General features: G+C 42.6%; 1 long non-coding RNA gene across 1 annotated transcript; it reads right to left on the reverse strand.

The window, feature by feature from the left end:
* Positions 1 to 1,522: 1,522 nt before the first annotated feature.
* LOC115406157 (uncharacterized) lies at positions 1,523 to 7,545 on the reverse strand. Its single transcript, XR_003933494.1, has 3 exons — positions 7,534 to 7,545; positions 4,102 to 4,108; positions 1,523 to 1,615 (listed from the first exon to the last, which is right to left on the reverse strand). It is a non-coding gene; the product is annotated as an uncharacterized LOC115406157 (long non-coding RNA).
* Positions 7,546 to 7,976: the final 431 nt, after the last annotated feature.

The raw sequence follows: 7,976 nt of genomic DNA on the forward strand, positions 1-7,976 counted from the left end.
CCGTGAAGTTAAGTGCTGTCCCATTCCTTAACAAGTTGAGGAAAGGAGCGAGACTAAGGAGCGTTATCTCCCTTAATTTTGAGATTCTACCAGACCTACCTTGGAGTTAAGGAGAATCCAGAATGCTTGTTAATAGTTCGTTTTGCTGTTATTTTATTAATAAAAAAATGGTGTATATTACTTTGGGAGTAGTTGTATTAACTTTCTATCACAGATAATATTTACAAAGGCTATTAGAAAGAAATCAAGAAAATTCATTTGAATGCATTTATTAACAAGGTCACACATGCAAAATGTTAAACATTTCTAATGCAGGGCGCATTACTTACAGTTATAAAGGGCGTTGTTATGGATCATTGACCAAAATTATCACTGCTGCCACCCCCACCACCCCCCACCCCCACCGCGCTAAATTGTGCAGCGCCTTGACAACGGAGAGGGGAAAAAAACAGCGGTCCACGCGTGTGCGCTCTCTCTCTCCTTCGGACGGTCCACAGAAGCGTCGCGCTAGCCGCTAGCCCCCTCCCGACGGTCCAAAAACTCCCCGCCGCGCGCTCCCCCCTGGCTACACTTTTTTCCTGCAGGAAACGCTGCACTTCTGGCTTTCTTCTACCCTCTTGCGCAGTGCTGCCCCCTGTGGTCCAAGGACGTAACTGTCTTTAAGGGTTGTCCCATTTCCAAGTGACATTACATTCCTTAACACTTGTTTTTAGGAGGCACTTAATTTGAGATTGAGGATCAAGGTTGAGGAGTGAGGATTAAGCAGAGAATTGGGATTGGGCCTTAGACTTGGTGGGTGTACCGTGTGGTGGGATTGCACATCTGTAGCTGACTGCAAAGTGAGGGATGGAAAAATTGTGAGTGATTACACTCACCTGCTTGCAATTTGCAGTCTATTTCAGCATGAGGTGGGTCTTGGTGAGGCACTTTCATTCATACCTGGCATTACAAACTGCTTCTGAATACAATCATTTGGGAAAAAAAATGTCATTAAAGGAGAAAAAAAAAGTGCTAATTGTGTGTCCAAAGAAAATTATAAATTATATGAACACTTGCTGTAGAGCTGCAGCTCGTCCCCTGAAGTGCACTTGCCGGCGGTCTTCTGCGCGACTTGGTCGGTCGCCTGTTTCACGCATCTTGGAGGAGTTGTCAGATTTTTTTTTTTTTTTTTTGCTGTGGATTTAGTCCGTCTCCATGGCCTCTTCATCTAATCCCAGACAGATGAGATGAAGTCTGTCTGTGCCTCACCATCTGCTCCAGGAATCTCCTCCATGCAGAAGATGGTTTGTTATAACATGACTGTAGGTTTGTTGATGTTGTGTTACAGGATTTCTGTTGGTACATAAGAGATGACTCCTCACTGTAATGTCCAGTGAACTGAAAAACATTTGAGCATCAATCTGCATTAAGTTCTATTTTGAAAAATGCTTCACTTCCGCCAGCACTTATTTATTTTGCTCAGTTTATTTATCTTTTCTTCTTTTAATGCATGGTGAGCTCTTGTTACATGTATCTGTATCTGTCATATTTTCACCATGTTTAGCATGTAGCACGACTGAGTAAAATCCTCCTGATCCACTGAGCAGTTAAACTGATGAGCGACATCATTCCGACTCTGCTGCTCCAGATGTCTTAGCTTAGCTTTTACAAGTAGGAGTTCTCCGTTCAGTATCGATGCGTTAATATTTCATACAGTGGCGCAGTGGTTAGTGGTCTTGGCTCAAAGTTAGAATACTCCTGATTCGAGTACAGGTGTGTTTGTGTGGCGTTTGTGTTTGCATGTAATTTGAATTGACGAACTGTTCAGAATATATCAGGCTACTCGGCCTGAGGTCAAATAAAGTATCTGGATGTGTAAATAACATCACCTTTAAACCATTGTTTCACCATGGCACCTTCCCGTACGTCTTTGTTAATCGGTGTATTTTTTTCCTCACAACAGTGTGAGGTTATTCTCTCTGTATTTCTGTGCTCAGCAGGTGAGCTGGCCTGGAGGCTTGTGCCCCAGTGCATATTGTATTTGTTCAGATGGACTGGATGCTTATCAAATTGTGAAATAGGATTTTTGGATCAATAAACAAAGACATCCAGGAAGCTTTCAGTCGGAGTGCACGCCGCTGTAGTTTGAAACAACTTTTCCGAAGCACTTTTGTCGGGAAGTTGAGAAGGCGAGGTGTCTTCTCTAAACCATTTAACTTTTCTCTTCCTCTGGCTTCCTCCTTACGTGCACCTATAAGGATCTCTCGCACCGCGCACTCGATGCACACGCTTAATGTGTGGTTACTTCACTGAGAGTTTTTTTTCCTCTCAATTTCTCCTCGGCTCTCAGCTCTCGGATTCCTCTTGTGCGTTTCCTATTCTTTCATGGTAGATTGAGCTTTTCAGGCATTGTCAGGCTTGTTTAAATTTTTAACAAGCAGGGGGAAGAAACAAAGAGACTTCGACGAGGTGCTGCCCTTCATCCGAGACCGAAGGTATATTTCCCATGAAATGTTGTGCAGTGGCGTGGAAGAGACTTCGCCTTTTGTGTCTTCTGATGCCATTGGCCCCTTTTAACCAAATGGTGAGGATTCTCCAGGCTTCGGTTTGTGCAGACTGAGCTGGCCTGCCATGAATAACTATGCCCAGGTGGTTTAAACTGGAGCTGCTCCTTTAAATACCTTTTATTCCACTCCAGGCTGCTTCTTTCCTGTAGTAGTTCGAGAAGTATTTCATCTCTGTGCTGGCTATGCCGGTTGTTTACTTTAACTGTTCGCTTCAGCTCCAAGTTGATGGAATCACAATAAAAAAAGAATTATGCTAATCAGTAACATTTTTCAGTTATACCCCACACATGCTGGGCTCGATTGAAATATAATTGGGTAAACTCATCAGCAGAAGGATGCTGATCATAGATGGCCCAGCAGAAACGGCTCATGTCGTCTTCAACCAGGACTTGTGTAATCCTGCGGCAGGTGTGCAGGTAATTGAACGCCGCCAGCCATCAGAAGGTAAGAGAGAACATACACAAGACGAGAGAGCAAGCAGCAACGCAAACCTGGAAATTGAATTTAGGAGAAGATACGTCGTCGTAAACAAACATTTACAGAGGCGGGATGTTTTCTGCTAAAAGTATCAAGAAAATTACATTTGATATCATTCACAAGGCGACTGTTTCAAGTGAAAACTCAAAACTTCTGTTGCATTTTGGGGGTCTGCTTACACAACAGTGGTTGAACCACTGAAAACACAACCTCTTTAAAACACTCCGTCTCTGACTTCATGTCCAGATTCTCCTGGTCTTGGTAGTTTTAAGAGTTGACCCCAACAGTTGTCACCATAATAACAATCTAACCTGGTGGTCTGTCAATATGAATGTCTGTTTTCTCCACTGTTTAAGTTGAGAGTGCGTTGTTCTCTGCAGAATGTGTGTGTGACTTCATTACAAAAACATCCTACAGCGCCAGCTCCTGACCCAACATGAAAACTGCATAGTTTTCAGTATTTGTACTGTTGCCATGCGAACAAAAAAAGATCATTTTCACAACACACACACACACACACACACACACACACACACACACGCAGTCTCGTATTTCTGTCCTTGTGGGGACCTTCCATTGACTCCCATTCATGTCTAGCCCCTAACCCTGACCCTTACCCTAACCCTAACCCACACCACAATAAAGCCTAACCCTAAAGAAATGTTTTTGCACTTTTACTTTTTTCAGTAACAACAACATGGTCAAGAAAACACTGTTTCTCCTACTTAGGACCGGAAAAAGGTCCCCACAAGGCACGTCGTTCGACGTTTTGCTATCCTTGTGGGGACATTTGGCCCCAACAAGGATAGAAATACGAGAACACACACACACACACACACACACACACACTTCTAACTTTACAGTTGTAGTGATATTGCACTTCTTAGCTGGGATAACAGCACAGATAATCCAAATAAATGAAGATTTCGGAGCATTATTGGTAAAGCTGCTGAGTAATGCACGGAGGCTTACGCTGCTCCTGAAATCTAGGCTACTGCCCTTGCCAGGGAATAGAAATGACATATATTTTAATAATGTATGTAGGGTGAGAAAATGTTGTGTATTTATGAATACACACAACTCTGCTCTGGAGGATGTCACAGCAGAATATAGACCCTGGTGGAAAGATGCCATTGTCCAATGAAACATTGAAGATTCAACAAACTGGCTCCATCTCCTGGAGGAGGCAACATGAAACACACATCGACCCTCACATGTTCTGCTTGTATTTGTTAAAGGCTTGAAGAAATGTGGAATGCGGCCCGTCCACATCATGAAGGATGTGCTCTTGTTAATAAGACTGAAGGCATCTGTTTAAAATCTGGAAACGAAGCTCGGAGCGCACCTCACCGTCCAGACAAATGAGGGGGATAATATTTCATTCAGGAGATTTCCACTCGAAAGGCTGCCGCGCAAATGAATAATAAACTTTAGTGGAGTGCGTTTGTTACATTTGTCTGAAGGTGCAATAAAGAATGAATTGGTCATCCATGACCAGTAATAATATCCCGCCAATTACACCGCACTGCTGGGAAATAACTGAAGGGAAAAGAAGAGGGGCCACACAATTCCTGGAATCATCACAGCTCACTTGTCACAGTCCAATTACTTCATCTGTATGTGCAGAGGATGTTCCCTCCTCCGCCCTCAGCTCTGATCCACAGTCTTAGCGCCTCAAAGATGGAAGGAAAACTAAAGACACATATGAAAATGGCAGCACTTCTGATGCCTGAGACGATATGAGCTCCACAGCGCTGTCCTGTGCGGCTTCCAGCATATTGGATTTTCTGCTGGGAAGGCAGCAGCATTCATATTCAGCCGTTTGGTGGGGTTTTAGAAAACAAGGACTGATCCTTATTGTGCATCTTAAGCTGGTCCCGCTCTCTTAAATGAATTCGTTTAACAAGCACTTCTTCCCGGGTCCGTGTGCCAAGAAGCTGTGAGTTACAGCTGTTCCACAATGCTTCTGCCACAGTCCAGATTTAGCTGAATAGCTGGAAGGGAAAGAGTTCTCCCAGCTGGTTCAGGACCTCGCATGGAGGTGCACCCAGCAACAGTGCAACATTACATTTTCTCTGCTTTAAGAAGCAGAAAGTACAATATCTACTCACCCATGACACAAAATGACTGTGCTGAGTCCGCGGGGGGCTTGAGAGCTTGTTGATCAGGTTGTATTGATTTGCTTTCTTCCTGTGCAGTGTTGACTTGTGATCTCCAAAGCTCGCTTTGTAGTCCATATTCTGGGAGAACAACAGCCTCCTTTCATCCCTCCGAGCCTCTCGAAGCTCCCAGAATTTCACAATTTGTTTACTGATGTCCAAATCACTTGTGTCATGATTTGTGAGCGTATTATGAAAATGTTCTTTTGTTGCGAAGTGTTTTAAAAAGACCCTGGGGTCCCTGTTATGCTCACAGAATTAGCATTTCTTTTATTCTCTCCGCTCCATGTACATGCAAATACAATAAAGTAAAATTAAATATATTACAATGCTGAAAATAAAGCAGAGTCTGCCCATCAGCAGCGAGCACCCCGCAGAGTGTTGATTCCCTTTAGTGGTCTTAACTTGTTTGCTATTTTGTTGCTGCTCAATAATTCTGAATAAAATAACGGCTTCTGAGCACAAAATGTGTGAAAAGACGTCAGTGCTGTTCGAAGGTATAGCAGCGAGGTGCTGAAGGTCCTGAAACCAGGGTCGTGTGAACGTTGCCTGAAATGGATCCTGAAATACTGCATTCATAGGCACAATGCTATGGTGAATGGCTGTAACCAAGAGGAAGTGGCTTTCTGGCTCAATGACGAGGATTAGAAACGCGTCTAATTCGTTCGCCTCCAAATTTCACTTGAACCCACTCGGCTAATCGTGGCTGTCAATGTCAGGCGGCTCGTAGCACGGCTGTTCACCTTGAGGGGTCCCTGGGAGATTGGCTTCTCTGGAGCTAACTGATATGGACTTGAGCCCAATTTCCTTTTGGCTAATTAGCTTGGCTACAATACCAGTGGCAGTCCTTATCAGTCCCCAAGCCTTCTGCTCTCTGTCTGTTTTCCTCTCCTGTTTTTTTTTTTTTTTTTTTTTTTTAGGTCTGGAGCTCAGTTAGTTAGAAGCTCTCCCCGAATGACGAGACACTCATACTGAGAGTTTCCAGTCTGTAAATACAAAAGAGTTGAAGCCATGTATGAATATTTGTGTTTGTTTCTGCTGAAATTTTTAACTCATGAGTTTAAAAAAAGGACAATAAAAAAGAAGCATTTTATGGAAACCTTCCAGAAGGGACTGGATACGTATAGCTCACTTCCTTCAAGGACACAACAAGGAGCTTGGCTCATTATGGAGGCGGTTTTTGTAATTTATGAGCAGATGAGGTTCAAAAACAGCTAAAAAAAAAAAAAACATATACATTATAAACAGGGTTGAAGGAACCTGAAGAAATTAGTTGAATTACTGAACATCCTGCAAAAGGCAACGACTGCAAAGTAAATAAACGGAATTAATGAAGTGTGAGACCAAAGAGCTTCTTTCGAAATGGAATGGATAATCAGGAAAAAACAAAGAGAATCTGTCTTTAATCTCATCTCAGTGTTTTCGGTCAGTCGTGTTGGCGTTGATAATGAGGACAAACAGGAGGTAAGACCTGAACAGTGCAATTAAAAAAAAAAACTCATCTCAAGGAACTACTAGAATGAAATGATCAATATTCCAACATGAGAACTGATCCAAAACAAGGTCAGCATGGCTTTGGAAGTGTCGGTATTTTCATTTTGCTGGACGTGATCCAGCAAAATGAAAACACAGAAAATACAGAAACATTTGCATGTTTTCCCTGCACAGTGCTGTGACTTCCTGTGCATACAAATACAGATTTCACAAGCATGCACAAATCATGTTGATTCAGCAACACTTTAAATTCCAAGCATTTGAATTTTGAATGTGTGATGTATATTGTATTCTTTTGCAATTTGCACCAAGTTAGATGAGAAATTACCACTTCCACAGAATGAGATTTATTGTCATTTTCAGCCAGGAAACACCTTTAAGATAGCAAACATTTAGCAGCTTTATCACTTTTTCAATTGTGATTAAAAATGCAATAATCAGAAATAATTTGGATTTTCAACATGATATGAAGTTGAGCTCAGCCCAAAATACAGCCATAACAATTATATTCTTCATTATTTAATAGTTGCTATACAACACAAAGCGAGATCCTGAAGTCGAAGCGATGCGATACCTGATCACCTTTCCTCTTCTGATTTCCCTGCAGAGCCGCTGCATTGTTTAAATCTCCTATTTGTCTTCCATCTGACTGTTTGTGCAGCGGTTGTACACGCCAAGCGCTTATTGTGTGAATTTCCTTCGGTGTGCCGGGTATCTTCAGCAAACCTTATTCTAATTCATGTAATCCTCGGAGATGGCACAGCCTCAGCATGCAGTCTGTCAGAATGCACCAGTGCCCTCAAATGCCTGCTCAGTCCCAGAACACAGACAGTAAGGGCCTCGGGGTAATTTCACACTCTGTTATGATTTTGTTCAGAAATAATATGGGTTTGGGGAGAAGTTTGGGTTGACTTCAAAGAAAAAAAGAAGAAGAAAAAAAGAGCGTATTGGTTTTTGCTGAAATGTTTTGTGTCTCAGCTTTGATTCTTCAGAAAAACCCGGACATGTCAAATCCATGTGAGTTTCTTTGCATGTGCCGAAGTTCTCATGCACCTGGCATGAGATCAGCCTCCTCTGGACTCTGTCTCCTGACAATAAAAGAAGTGGTTGGATGTTTCCTGATGGACAGAAGGAAAGCACCTGGCGAACACAGAGCCTCCAATGTCTCTTTTATGTGTTTGTATGGAGCGTTTGGCTGCAGGGCAACACAGGGTGACACATGTACACAATAACAGCGGAGTAAAGAAGCACGGGGCCATTAATAGCTTCCATGACCATTAAACTTTAATAGACAGACATT

Source organism: Salarias fasciatus, chromosome 2 (genome assembly GCF_902148845.1).
Source record: "Salarias fasciatus chromosome 2, fSalaFa1.1, whole genome shotgun sequence".
NCBI lineage: Eukaryota > Metazoa > Chordata > Actinopteri > Blenniiformes > Blenniidae > Salarias > Salarias fasciatus.